Source organism: Xenopus tropicalis, chromosome 6 (assembly GCF_000004195.4).
Source record: "Xenopus tropicalis strain Nigerian chromosome 6, UCB_Xtro_10.0, whole genome shotgun sequence".
Classification (NCBI taxonomy): domain Eukaryota; kingdom Metazoa; phylum Chordata; class Amphibia; order Anura; family Pipidae; genus Xenopus; species Xenopus tropicalis.
In genome coordinates, this window is record NC_030682.2 from 41,050,970 (window position 1) to 41,064,424 (window position 13,455).

At 39.0% G+C, this 13,455-nt stretch overlaps 1 protein-coding gene across 3 annotated transcripts in view; it reads right to left on the reverse strand.

The window, feature by feature from the left end:
- Nucleotides 1–13,455, reverse strand: part of osbpl3 (oxysterol binding protein like 3) — an 86,069-nt gene that overhangs the window by 66,853 nt on the left and 5,761 nt on the right. For all 3 annotated transcript variants that reach the window (XM_012964407.3, XM_012964408.3, NM_001256919.1), the window contains 1 exon segment: nucleotides 8,852–8,988. The gene's annotated coding sequence lies outside the window, so the exon portion shown is untranslated.

Below are 13,455 nucleotides of genomic sequence, written 5' to 3' on the forward strand. Positions count from 1 at the left end.
AAAAACCCACAATTTGTTTGACAGGCAGGTAATGCTTACATTAGTAAACATTACTAACAGTCATTCTCTGAATATATTGTTTAATTTTTTGTAATTAATATTATTGCCTTGTAGTGTAAGTGCTACTGACAGAAAACCATAACTTGGGTCTCCAAGGCTTGTGGACAAGGGCTAAGCCCATTTTTGCTGACAAAATGCTGTTTGAGGATAAAAACAGTGTGTTACCAGCTAACATTTGCTTCTTAAAAGGAAAAGTAAAAGGTAAAAACTAAGACTGAGCTAAAATGGCAGCTGCTCAGGTATGGTAAACCTTTCTGCAGAATAAATATAGCGTTCTAAGTGGCACTATGTGGCGAATCTATTGGCAGTAAAATGCCAAAGTGCTGTTCCTTCTACTTTAATGCCTTTTGACAACAATATTGACTTATATGGCATCTGAGTAGATTTAAATAGTTTTTTTTCTTGATTTTTCCTGTTTTTTGAAAACACACAACCACATAATCACAATATCAGTCTCCGTCTTTCTGCAATTCCACGGTTTTGCCCAAAGTTATGCAATTAAGTGAACAAAAGCTTTTGAAGGATATCTGGTACAAAGTAGGTAGCCATAATGCCTGGTATGATATTGGTTACAATCCTGCTGGACAGTGTGGAAAGAGTCGTCTCCCAATATCCTGTGTCATCTGTGTATTAAGTCTGCATTTACAGATGACATCATGTTCCAACAATCAATGGTCATAGTATACTTCTAGACAATTTTTCAATCCAAATTTTTGGTCAACTAGGTTTCACTGCTCTCCACATGCTCATACATCATCACACAGAAGTAAATGCTAATGAAAGTCAATCAGTAATCGCACTTTGGATGCCATTCTTTAGATTACAGCACACTAAGCTGTTGTTATCTCTTTTTTTTTTTTTTTTTTTTTTTAAACCTAATGTGACAATAAAAGAAAAAAAATTATGCCTACAAGGGGAAGGTACACATTTGCTTCCAGTAATTAGAGCTGGAAGTAGTCTTACTTGCTAAGAAGCTATTATATCACTAATATGTAGCTTTACGGAACATTAATTCTCCAAAGACCACTATTTTTTAATTAGGTCTTTACAAAAGCTTTCTAAATGCGTGGGATTTTCTGTAAAGAACAGGATGAAAACACAGTTCGTTTCTGTACTTATTCCAGTGTCCTCAGTGTTACAAGCTAACATATAAGTTTCATAACACATTTTGATGGGCTGTTACAAACTGTTCAAGTGCTGCCATTTAATTGGTCTGCTCATTTTTTGAAAATGGTGAAGTAGAAACAATAAAGGGAGTAATATACACAGTGTCGGACTGGCCCGCCGGGACACCGGGAAAAATCCTGGTGGGCCCGGTCCTGCTGGGCCCCGCTTACTTCAAATGACCAGTTTCCTTTCCTGATGGCCGCTGCCTCCGCAATCCTTGTCACCTTGCTGGGCCCCCTACCACCCTTAATGCTGTCACTTTGTTGGGCCCCATACTGCCTTCGGAGCCGGCACTATGCTGGGCTTTCCACCATCTGCCTAGTACGGGAAAGATGGCCGCACGTTTCACAGAAGAACGCACGGCCATCTTTCCCATACAGGGCAAGCGGTGGATGGCCCAGCAGAGCGACGACTCCAAAGGTAGTATGGGGCCCAACAAAGCGACAGTGTCAAGGATGGTAAGGGGCCCAGCAAGGTGACTGTAATTTTCTTACTTTCTTCTGGCCCCCCGCTGCCTGCACAACCATTCTGCTTGGCCCCTGCCGACATCCCTTTTATTTTGCTTGCCACCCCCACCGTTCTCCTTATCACCCTGCTGGACCACGCTGCTCTTTCTATCACCCTGTAGACCTTCTGCTTGTGCAGTGGTTTTGGTAATGTTTTTAATATATTATTTTTCTTGCTCCTACTGGCATGTGGGGTTAATTTTATGTGTGCGGTTAATATGGTCATTACTAACAGGGCTAAGATTAAGTTTCTCATTGTTCATTTCTTACTGGCTTGTCTGGGGTTAATATGTTTAATGGCCCTTTCTTCCTGGTATGTCTGGGGTTAATTTGCTCATTGTCCACTGGCATTTCTGCATATCCATTCTTACTGGCAGTTAATGCTTATTATCCATTTCTGCAGTAATTTTATTTGCATGTGTGGGTCATTATGCCTACAGGGTGTGGCAAAGAGCCTAAAAATGTTGGCAACTTGTTAAGCACAGTGCATGATTTGAGGTCCCAAGCTTTATTTTCACTTTAGGCCCCATATTATGATGCAGCAGTTGCAGCGGCTGCACTTATGGGTTTGGTGGGCCCCTGGGGTGAGATTTTCTAGTGGGCCCCAGGTACCCCAGTCCGACACTGAATATACATGAGAATGGGTGGAATGATATTTTACCAAATCTATCATTAAAAATTATAATATTTAATTATCTATAATTAAAAAATAGTTCATTAGTTATACTGAATATTTTACAGACCTATAGTGAATTTTTTGTAGACTTTTCCATTTGTGGATAAAGTACTATTTACTTTAAAGGAGAAGGAAAGGTAAAATACTCATAGAAACGCTACACTGAGTCCTCTATCAAAAGAAACACAGGATGTCTTGTCTTTTTTAGTGTACATGTGTACTTCGGTATCAGACTTCCTCTCTCAGAAAAAGCCTCCATTCCTGGGGCCGAACCTGTGCAGCTCTCTCCTCTCTCCCTTCTCCTGCTCACCCCCTCCCATAAGAACTGATAATAATAAAGCACAAATTCAATGAATATGGCTTGGCTTAAAGAAACAGTAACATTACAAAATGAATGTTTTTAAGTAATACTTAAATATACTTTTTGCCTATTTTTAAATCACACACACAAAAAAACTATGGTTTTGCTGTTTCATGAGCTAAACCTAGCAAACAGGGAAATTGACACAATGAGCTAGGACTTCTACCTCACAAAGGACAAACATGGATTAGCTTCAGTGTCCCTCTTTGTCCTACCTTAAGAAATAACAAAAGCAGATTTTGTGGCAAAAATGAAGCTCAGCAAAACATTATTCATTGAATTTATGTTTAACAAGGGGGTATATTGCCCCTTAAATTCACAGAGCACAGTTCAATTCTATTTACATATCAGGTCCCCCAGTGCATCAGAAATGGCCGTCAGCCCAGAAATTAAAAGTATCATGTACCCACTCTTTATCTCCCCTCAACTGAATTTATGCCAGTGAGAGTTTACTGTGCTCATAAAATACATGTAGCTAAATGTATACTGAATTATTGAATTCTCCAGGCTTTTCAGCAGGTTGCATAGCTACATATAGCCACAGGGGATAACACTGTAGATCTGACAGATCTATTTTATCAACCAACCAAAGAGTCCTTTAAAAACCTATAAGGTTTCAGATTTTGTGACACACAACCTAAAAAGCCATGCATTAAGTCTTCAGAAAGTACAACACCAAAACAGATTCCTCTGATATATACCAGAGGTCTTTTTGAACTTGCAGGAATAAATGCCTGTCTTTCTCCTTGTTTCCTCATAAGGGCGATGACACAAGGAGATTAGTCGCCCCAAGATTAATCTCCTTGAAAGCTTTTCTACTGGCGAGAATGTAAACACCAGTGGGAAACCGTGTCCCTTTGGCTTTCCAAAGTCACCTTAAATTTCTTCACAAGGCAACTTCAAGTGACTTTGGAAAGCCAAAGTGTCACATATGTTTTCCTACCGGTGATTCACATTCTTGCTGAAGTTAAAAGTACAAAAAAATCCTTCTAGCTGTATGTCTCTGACAAGTGACTAATGGCCTAACTTGTATCTCATAGAAACATACACAACTGATTAACACCACAACAAAAAGAACATTTCCTTTGTTTACTCAACAGAATAACATGTATGCGCAGTACCAGAAAACCTGATGTACAGGTTAGTTCAGAGTAGGTGAAGAAGTTAAATTGGGTGTGCAAATATTAGAAAGTCATACCAATATCAGCAAACACTAGAAAGTGTGAAAATATATATTTTTTTTTTAGAACTAAAGCTTAACTAAAGAAGTAGGGCAGAAATGTTGCAAATTATGTTTTGGGCTTCTGTACCAGCCCCAGGCAACCACAGCCCTTTAGCAGGGAAGATCGTGCCCCCAAAGATGCCCGGTAGCTCCCCATCTTCTTTTCTGCTGAATCACTGCAAGTGCTCTGCACTGCTGTCACTTACTGAGCTTACTCACAATATACTGTATATATAGAATATAAACAACAGTATAAAGCTGGTTAGTAACTCATTCACATGTATGTTATATGGCAGCTCTGAAACCAGTGCATTTAGCATGAGAATTTAATAACCAGCTTATATGACAGGCCAGCCTCATTTTCTGCTTGATAATTTGCAGCAATCCCTAAGATCAGCTTCTCAGCAGCTGCTCACGGCACACTGAGCATGTGCACTGCCCCGGACAGTTCCAACAGTATCCAAGATGGGAAGCTCCTGTGACAATTGTAAAGATCTATATCAGTACTACTATAGAGGTGCTGAAACTTTAAGCTAATGCAGTCAATTAATTCTATAAAATATGGCATTTCTAGCCATATTCATCTTTGGGGTTTAGCTCTACTTTAAATAGTATCTAATGGTTTCTGCCTGATACTGCTAAGCCACAAAGCCACAGTGTATTAATAGAGGAAACAAGTAACATTTAATTAATTTAAAAAGCAACTAGTATGTTAAACTGGAGAAGTGTGTGAACTGCATCTCGAAGAGCACTGAAAGGCTTTAGGACCTTATACATAGCTAGAGGATCAATAAAGGGGATAAAGGGGTAACAATGGGGGGCACCAGGCAGGTACCTCTTCTTTCACCTACCACTAGTTCCGGGACCTTTCCCCCCCCACTGCAGTACCTCCAGCCAGCGGCCCTGGCAACCCCATCGCCCAGGGGTGGTTGGCCGGGGGTGAGCGGCACTGCTCCTAATAATATCCAACTGTAATGTTAATCGATTCTGGCGAAATGTTTGTCTGTAAATATAAACCATTTAGTCTTGTGTTTGTATCCCCGTAATATGTTAAGCACAGGGATTATACAGAATGATTGATATCTGGGGTTTCCTTATAAGGAAAACATCATACCTTGAGGCGACCAGAAAATGTTAAAAAAACAAACAAAAAAACCCCCAACAATAGCTTATTTAACATCAAGTTTAAGGTACTGTCAAAATTTAGAACTGTTTGTTTGAACAGACAATACAGAAAGGCATGCCCATATTTCGACTCTTAATGTCTAACCAGCTTCCAGATAAATATATACACACAAGGGTTCACATATGCATCATCTCTTCCCAAACCAGCTGAACGGGCACCCTCATGTGTCCCTTTCCTGACTCAGCACTGGAATTCAGCACAAATGCTTTGTGTTCCATATATAGATAAAGCTGAATTTGCTTTCTTTTGTATTTGTAAACACATCCATTTTGCCTTGCAGTTCTGCAAATTAATTTAGGAGTGAAAATATAATTCCTACAATAAATAAATAAATTATTTATTTATTTATACAGGCATGGGATCCGTTATCCGGAAACCCGTTATCGGAAAGCTCCAAATTAAAGGAAGGCCATCTCCTATAGACTCCATTATAAGCAAATAATTCTAATTTTTAAAATTGCTTTTCTCTGTAATAATAAAACAGTCCTGAATAGAAAAAAAAATAAAATAGTGCCTTGTACTTGTACTTGTACTTGATCTTAATTAAGATATAATTAATCCTTATTGGAGGCAAAACAATCCTATTGGGTTTATTTTGTAACTTCTTTTTATTAAACATAATCAGTATTTGCGTTTACATAGTTTCAATCATAAAGGAAATGATATTACTGTTTTGGATTTATACAGTATTGATAAGGAAGGAAAAACAGGGGTAGATTAAGGGTATGGGTATGAATTACCTTTATTGATAGTCAGATTTTAGTTTCCTATTGGGTTTATTTAATGTTTAAATGATTTTTAAGTATGGTATGGAGATCCAGATTATGGAAAGATTATGGAAAGCTCCAGGTCCCGAGCATTCATATGCAGGTCTCATGCCTGTGTGTGTATATATTATATTAATATTATATAGATATAGATATAGATATAGATATTTTACAAACCCATACCTGTATGGATATTCTAATAACCTGACTTGAAAGTTGTCCAACCATAATTCATCAAGATTTATTCTGTGTATGAAATATATATTGTTGAAATGAATGAAACATAAGTTAAAAAGCTGACCGCACACACCTCTGGGATGATATCATTTTCAGTATTACTACAATACTAATAGCTTTGCCCCCAAAGAAAACAAATGGCAGCACAGAACAGGAATCTTCAAAATGTCTCCCAATAATACTTAATATTCCCAAGCGTACTGTAAATACTTAGAAGCATTTTCCTGGAATCTTAATCATATATATGTAATCCAATATTTATGCTACTTAATGTAGTTCTTGAGATAAAAGGTGCAGATGCCACAGATGTCAATTCAACCATGATCTTCTGTAACAGACTTTTAACAAAGTAGCAGTATCTAGTAAAACAAATAATTTCTTTATCCTTTAAATATTGTGTGAATGTATCGTTGATTACACAGGTGGCAAAAATAAAATTGTAGGAATTAATGAAGTTTAACTTTACTACAATGTAATGATAGTCAATAGGTTACTTATCGCAGTTGCAGGGGGCGTTTCTATTTGTATATTACAATACCAATGAAATGTCACAAAGTATAGAATGCAGTTTATGTCACTACTTGGTTTTGAGAAAGATGGAATCAAGATGGTGAGGTTTCATCACCCCACACCATGAGTATAATAAAAAAGCAAATATACAATAATTATTATTTAGCCAGTGCACTGTAACCAGAATCATGCAGAAAACACCTGTAGGAGAAAGGGCTAAGGGCTTCATCCATTATACTACAGAGAAAAGGTTGTGTTTTTGTTTACCTTCTGGACTGGTACAGTAATCCTGTTGTTGCTGTTACCATGCTGGCTGTATGTAGGGCCTTCTAACAACCACAGAGGAAAGAGGAAATATTACATGCATCCACAGTAAGGGGCAAAGGAAGGCACTTACCCGTAGGGTTGCCACCCTACCAGTATTTGACTGTCCCAGTCAGTAAATCACAAGCTAGGGCCGGGACAGGCCTACTTGACTGATATCTGGCCTAAAATTGACCTGAAACAATCTAATTGGCCCGATATCTACAACCTTAGGTGGGCTTATTGGGAGAAAATCTGCACATTTGCAGACCTTGCCAAACGAGCGGATCTTACTGTGTATGGCCACCTAACTTGTAGGTGACCATCTAATTGCTGATTAGTTGCTATGCGCAACATCACCAGTGAACCAAGGGAACCCACTAAATCCCAGTACAAGCTTTTCCATTTATTCTGTTAGGAGAAGGTCAGTTTTATTGTCTGAATATCACTTCACATAAAATATCTTATGTTCTGGCTCAGTCCCCCATTAATAGGCCCTTCTCCTCATTGACTGCTAGTTGTTTTCCTGTTTGCCAGTTCTGTTTTTAACCTATCCCAATAAGACTCTATATTTAAACACTTACAAACCATAATATATTGCAGTTTGGATAGCCACATACATACCTGTTTGCTTCGGGTAAAATGTTTTTAAATCAATTTAAATGCCAGCACCTATTAGGTGTTATTAAAAAAAAAGTTCTCCTTGAGAAGAGAGCGGTGTATGTTATAGTGGACTGTTGGCTACAACGTAATCCAATACATTGTTCTTTATATGGATGTAGAAGTCCCACAAACTTCCACCTAGAATTCACTTTATATTATATATTATTATTACTGTTATATTGTATGCTTATTTAGAGGCCCTAGGGGCATGCTGGATACTTTGCAAGTACAGCTGAGTTGCAGGTAATACAATGTGATTAATTCTTCTCTCTGTAAATTGTAAGTACAATTTTGGTATTTGGTATGTATTGCTAAGGCTGGTTGCGGCCACTGTATTAGATAATTAATGCATGTGATATTGGTATCTAGAGACTCACTGAGATATAGCTTTGTAGGAGGCCAGTTTTTCACAGTAAATGGATATGGAAGATATGTACATGTACAGTGAGCATTCAGTGGAGTGACGTGAGAAGGGCCCTCACAATAAGCCATACAGAAACCGCCCCCCCCCAAATAGCTTATGCTCATATATTCCGCAGCAAGCTACACGTTACTGATACCCTAGGCTACCATCTCTAAAACTGGTTGCTTTAGGTTCATGACCTTGCCCCCCTCTGGAAATTGTTTTGCAGATGCCCTTGATAACAAGCTAAACATGCACAAAAACGAGAGAAATAAATGTGACATTAAGATGTGCACTCATATTAGCTGGAGTATATTAATTCAAAGAACATTACCTGGTAGAATTGCACTTAAACTACTACACATCAAAGATGCTTAAAAAAAAAGTAAAATGGAAATATCTGGTGCTTTTTATATAACTTTGTTCCACGAATTGAACACTAATGATAAGCTTTATCAGCACAGAATTTTTTTCATTCGGATGGGGAACCCTTTTACCATGCATTAATAAAACCCTGAAATAAGAAACCATGTTACTTCCGGACCGTGAAGTGTATATGTCGGCAGCCATCCAGGCCAAACAGTCAACAGCATTAGGCATGTTTTCAGTTTATTAATTACTATTCTTAATCCCCTGAGGGTTTTGGCAACTCTGGGTTTAAACTGTGCCAGAAGCAAAAAAAATACAAAAGGGTGACAAGGAAACATATAACAGCCTTTAACATAATTTTACACATCCAGAAGCACTAAGCAAAGCTTTGCGTTTAGTTATGAATAAGGCATGTATCTACCTTCTGTGGCAACAAGGCTGATAGCAGAAGTTCCAGTGTAGCTCTTTGAAGTTCACAGGGAAATAGGGAATATTTTTGGGTGAAGTCGGACTCTAAGCAGTTTCTTATCAATTAGGCAAATGATCAGTGAACAAAACCTGCAAAAGAAGATACATAGTTAAAGAGCTTACTTTTGTTAACCTAAGGAAAAAAACATCATTTTATGTGTACGCAAATGTACATTATCTGCAACAGAGAGTATTTACACAATTTGTCACAGAGCGGTTAATCACCAGCAATAGCAGAGATCAGAGTTCCGAATTATGTAAAGGCCATCTCCCATAGATTCCATTATAAGCAAATAATTCTAATTTTTAAAACTGATTTCCTTTTTCTCTGTAATAATAAAACAGTACCTTGTACTTGAGCCCAATTAATATACAATTAATCCTTATTGGAAGAAAAACAAGCCTATTGGGATTATTCAATATTTAAATTATTTTCAGCAGACTTAAGTTATGGAGATCCAAATTACAGAAAGATCCCTTATCCAGAACACCCCAGGTCCCATACCTGTATCAGTAAATTATAAGAATTGTCTATTTTTATAGCCATGACAAGTAGCTGCTAATAGTAGCTCTGTGTGTCTTCGCACTTAGAATAAACTAGGCACAATATTACCACAATCACTTTATTTCTGTGGGTGTGAAGTAAAGTAAAAGTCTTTGCTAAGACTTGCAAAGGCATGGAAACTTCTCAAGTTGGATTTCACAGTTCAGATGGTTTAAGAGAGTAGCAGCCTGCTGTGTGTGTTTGAGCATAGACTTATCTAGAAAAAACTCAGGGCATTCTGGTATTTTTGGAACCAAAATGAATAACACATGAATGGCACACAACAGAAGCGAAACCATCTCCACTACCAATTTACCCACCATTTGCAGTAAATTCCCAAACAAGTGCTCATGGAATTACATTTGTTTTGACACAACTCAGAGTTCTGGCACAATTACACTAGAATTCTGTGGGGAAATACACAGCACTAATAATGATCATAGACAGCAATATCCGCTCGTTTGGTGAAGTCGCTAAACGAGAGGATCATCTTCCGAAATGCCCAACTATGGTGGGCGATGTCGGGCTAATTCGATCGTTTGGCCCTAAGGCCAAATGTCTTGAGGAACTACTTAAAGGAGAAGGAAAGGCTAAGTCACTTGGGGGTGCCAAAATGTAAGGCACCCCCAAGTGACTTCGATCGCTTACCTTTTACCCCGGGCTGGTGCCACTGTACAGAGAGAACAGCACCAGCCCAGGGTAGCAGCGAGCGCTTCCTCCTTCCTTTTCGCATGCGCCGGCCGATGGATTTCGCCGGCAGAAGAAAAAGGAAGGAGGAAGTGCTTCCTACAGGTACCCTGGGCTGGTGCTTTTTTCTCCTAACAGGGGCACCAGCCCAGGGTACAAGGTAAGCGATCTAAGTCACTTGAGGGTGCCTAACATTTTGGCACCCCCAAGTGACTTAGCCTTTCCTTCCCCTTTAAGAAGATTTAAAAGGAAAATAAAGTCTGTTTGATGTCTGCTCTGTAAATCGGTTTCCAGCTGCTGCACAGAATGGCTTAAAGGTACAGTAACACCAAAAAATGAGAGAGTTTAAAAGTAATTACAATATAATGTACTGTTGCTCTTCACTGGTACAACTGGTGTGTTTGCCTCAGAACTAATATAGTTCATATAAACAACACTGCTGTGTAGCCACGGGGGGCAGCCAGGTGAAGGCACAGGTTACATAGAAAATAACATAAAACACCACTGCATTCTACAGAGGTTATGGGTTATCTGCTATATAACCGGTGCCTTTTCTCCTTTTTTTCCAGTTTATATGGCTGTCCCCATGGCTACACAGCAGCTTATTTATATAAACTATAGTTGTGTTATTGTAGCAAACACACAACTTTTACCAGTGCAGGGCAACAGTACATTATATTTTAATTACTTTCAAAAAACGATTTTTTTGGTGTTACTGTTCCTTTAATACTCTGAAATCAAACTCCTGTCTAGAACTAAGTCTGCCTGGACTTGCATTTAATACAAATTACCTAACTGTCTTTCCTTACAAGAGTTACCTGGGTTTGGTTACAATTGTTAATCAAACTCGCAATAGCATGTTGCATGAGTCTAATAACCAGAATATTTTGCACGGGGTGTGTACAGGATGCTGATTAACAGCAAAGAAACATTATACCAAACACTGCTGCATTATGGAACATGGAGGAGCAGTCAAAAACACAGCGTGCCTGGGGGAGGGTAAAATGTGTAAAAAAAAAAAAAAAAATCCCCCTATATCCTGATGCACACAATGTGTATTAACCCCTGTACCAAATCAACCCAAATAAGATGGGAGCTTCCCAGGGGTCATTTGCAGAGAAAGGAAAAAGAAAAGAGAATCCACTGAACTATTGGAGCTACAATTCTGTTCTCTTTTTTTTTTCTTTTTATATTCTCTGCAGGTAAAATGTGTAACGAAAAAGTACTGTGCTGAACAGGCTCAGTTAGTGTAACTGACTTTAATAAATAAACATATCCCTGAGGAAGACCACGATGATGTGCTTGAAACACTAGAACTTCTTGTTTATTAAAATCAGTTACACTAACTGGACCTGCGCACCATATTTTTTTTGTTGCTATATTTATGCTTTTATACAGGTCATGGAACATTGAAGTGACTTCTAATATCCTCATATTCTTCATATCCAATACTTTATTTTATTATAATACACATTTCAGCGAGTCATGACAGAAATGGCATCACTAAGCACCGATTATAACTAATGACATCAACAAGCACCGTTTATTAGGATATAATTTATAGGATAGCAGGGTTGGACTGGGCCGCCGGAAAAAATCCCGGTGGGCCCCGGCGGCCCAGACCCGACCCTTACCAGGGGCTCCCTCTGCCCGACCATTCCTCCTTTGACGCGTTAAATTTACGCGCGCTCAGGGGGGCTAGGGGACGCAGCCTGCGGGGGCACCTGCAGGGCCCCTGGGTCCGGGACCCCCCCAGTCCGACCCTGTAGGATAGTCATGGCTCTTGTGTATTATATACTTAAACAGTTTTTTTTTTCATTAAATTCTTTATTTCATGTGTTTGTTCTAACTTACAATGACATCATTAGTTTACATTTGGGTAGCCGAGGTCATGGAATGTGCTGCCAGGTTTTCCTGCCACTAAATATGTAAATTGGGCTTGGATGCGGGTTTTTATGCTTTGACAAATGCTGGGGACCAAGCTGAAACGTTAGTCTGTCAGTAAATACATTTGCAACTTCTTAAGAAATGCGAGTATGAACTTTTCTATAAGACAATAATATATCCACACACTTTCACAATATAGACAAATGTATCCAGACATCTTCTCTTTAATTGAGACCAGAGCGATGTAATCTCCAGCATCAATCATTAGCAATATTAGCAATAGCTATAATATAGAGCGGCAGCCTTATAAGATGCCACCTTTCCAATAAATCAGCTGAGCAGATTTCTACCAGGTCAAGTTCAAATAAACGGACAGTAAAAAATGTAGCAACAAGTTCATTCGCAAAGCCGTAGGTCACACAAACTCAGGAAATGTGAAAATGAAGTGCAAAATCTATAACACATAAAATCACCTCTTCAGTTGGAAATGCATGGGCGAGTTCCAAACCATCTTCGCTAGCAAGATGGGCTTTACAGAAGCCTAACATTACAATGCTCAGTTTTAGCTAGTGTGGAGTGAAGGTTGCAGCTACTAGACCAGGGGTCTGGAACCTTTTTGGCTGAGAGAGCCATAAACACCACATATTTTAAAATGTAATTTCGTGAGAGCCATACAATATGTTTGGCCGCGGATGCTGCGGGGCAAGGTAGGGTGGGTCCCAAGGATGCCGGATGCAATGCAGAGGAGGGCGTGGCCTGCACTCAGCGAATAAAAGACATGTTCTAAGGCTTAGAACATCTGCCGAGCGCAGGCCACGCTCCCCGTTATTTTTTTTATTAAATATTTGGCAGTGAGCCAGAAGCAGCCATCAAAAGAGCCACATCTGGCTCCCGAGCCATAGGTTCCCTACCCCTGTACTAGACTCTCAAATGGATGCTAGTTGCCTGACAGTGCTACACTAGCAGCTAGTGAAAGCAAACCTTATCAGTACAGGGTACAATGAAATGCTTTACATTTTTTTCAAATCTATCCCAATATATTGGAAAGGTCTTTTTGTGATCCAGTGGGGGCACATTTGAACTGTGCCAATCACAGTACCAGTGACTTCAGTGTCACTATACCATGGACATTTCAAAGGCCCTGACAGCATTAAATGACTGAATATTCATACACATTTAGTACCCAAGTGCTTTCAGGACAAACAAGAGATTATTATCTTGCCCATATTCAGTTCTGTTATCTACACATGTCCATGTCAGATTCCTACTTTGATGTAAATGTTGTTGTTGTTGTATCTCTGTTGTTGCTGTTGTATCTCTGTGCTTGCATATATCAATTAGCCAATAAATGATATCACGTTACCACAAGAAATCTAGAAATCTTTTTTTCTTTTTCTTAACATGACAATGCTACCACAACCAGAAACTTCGGGCTGAAA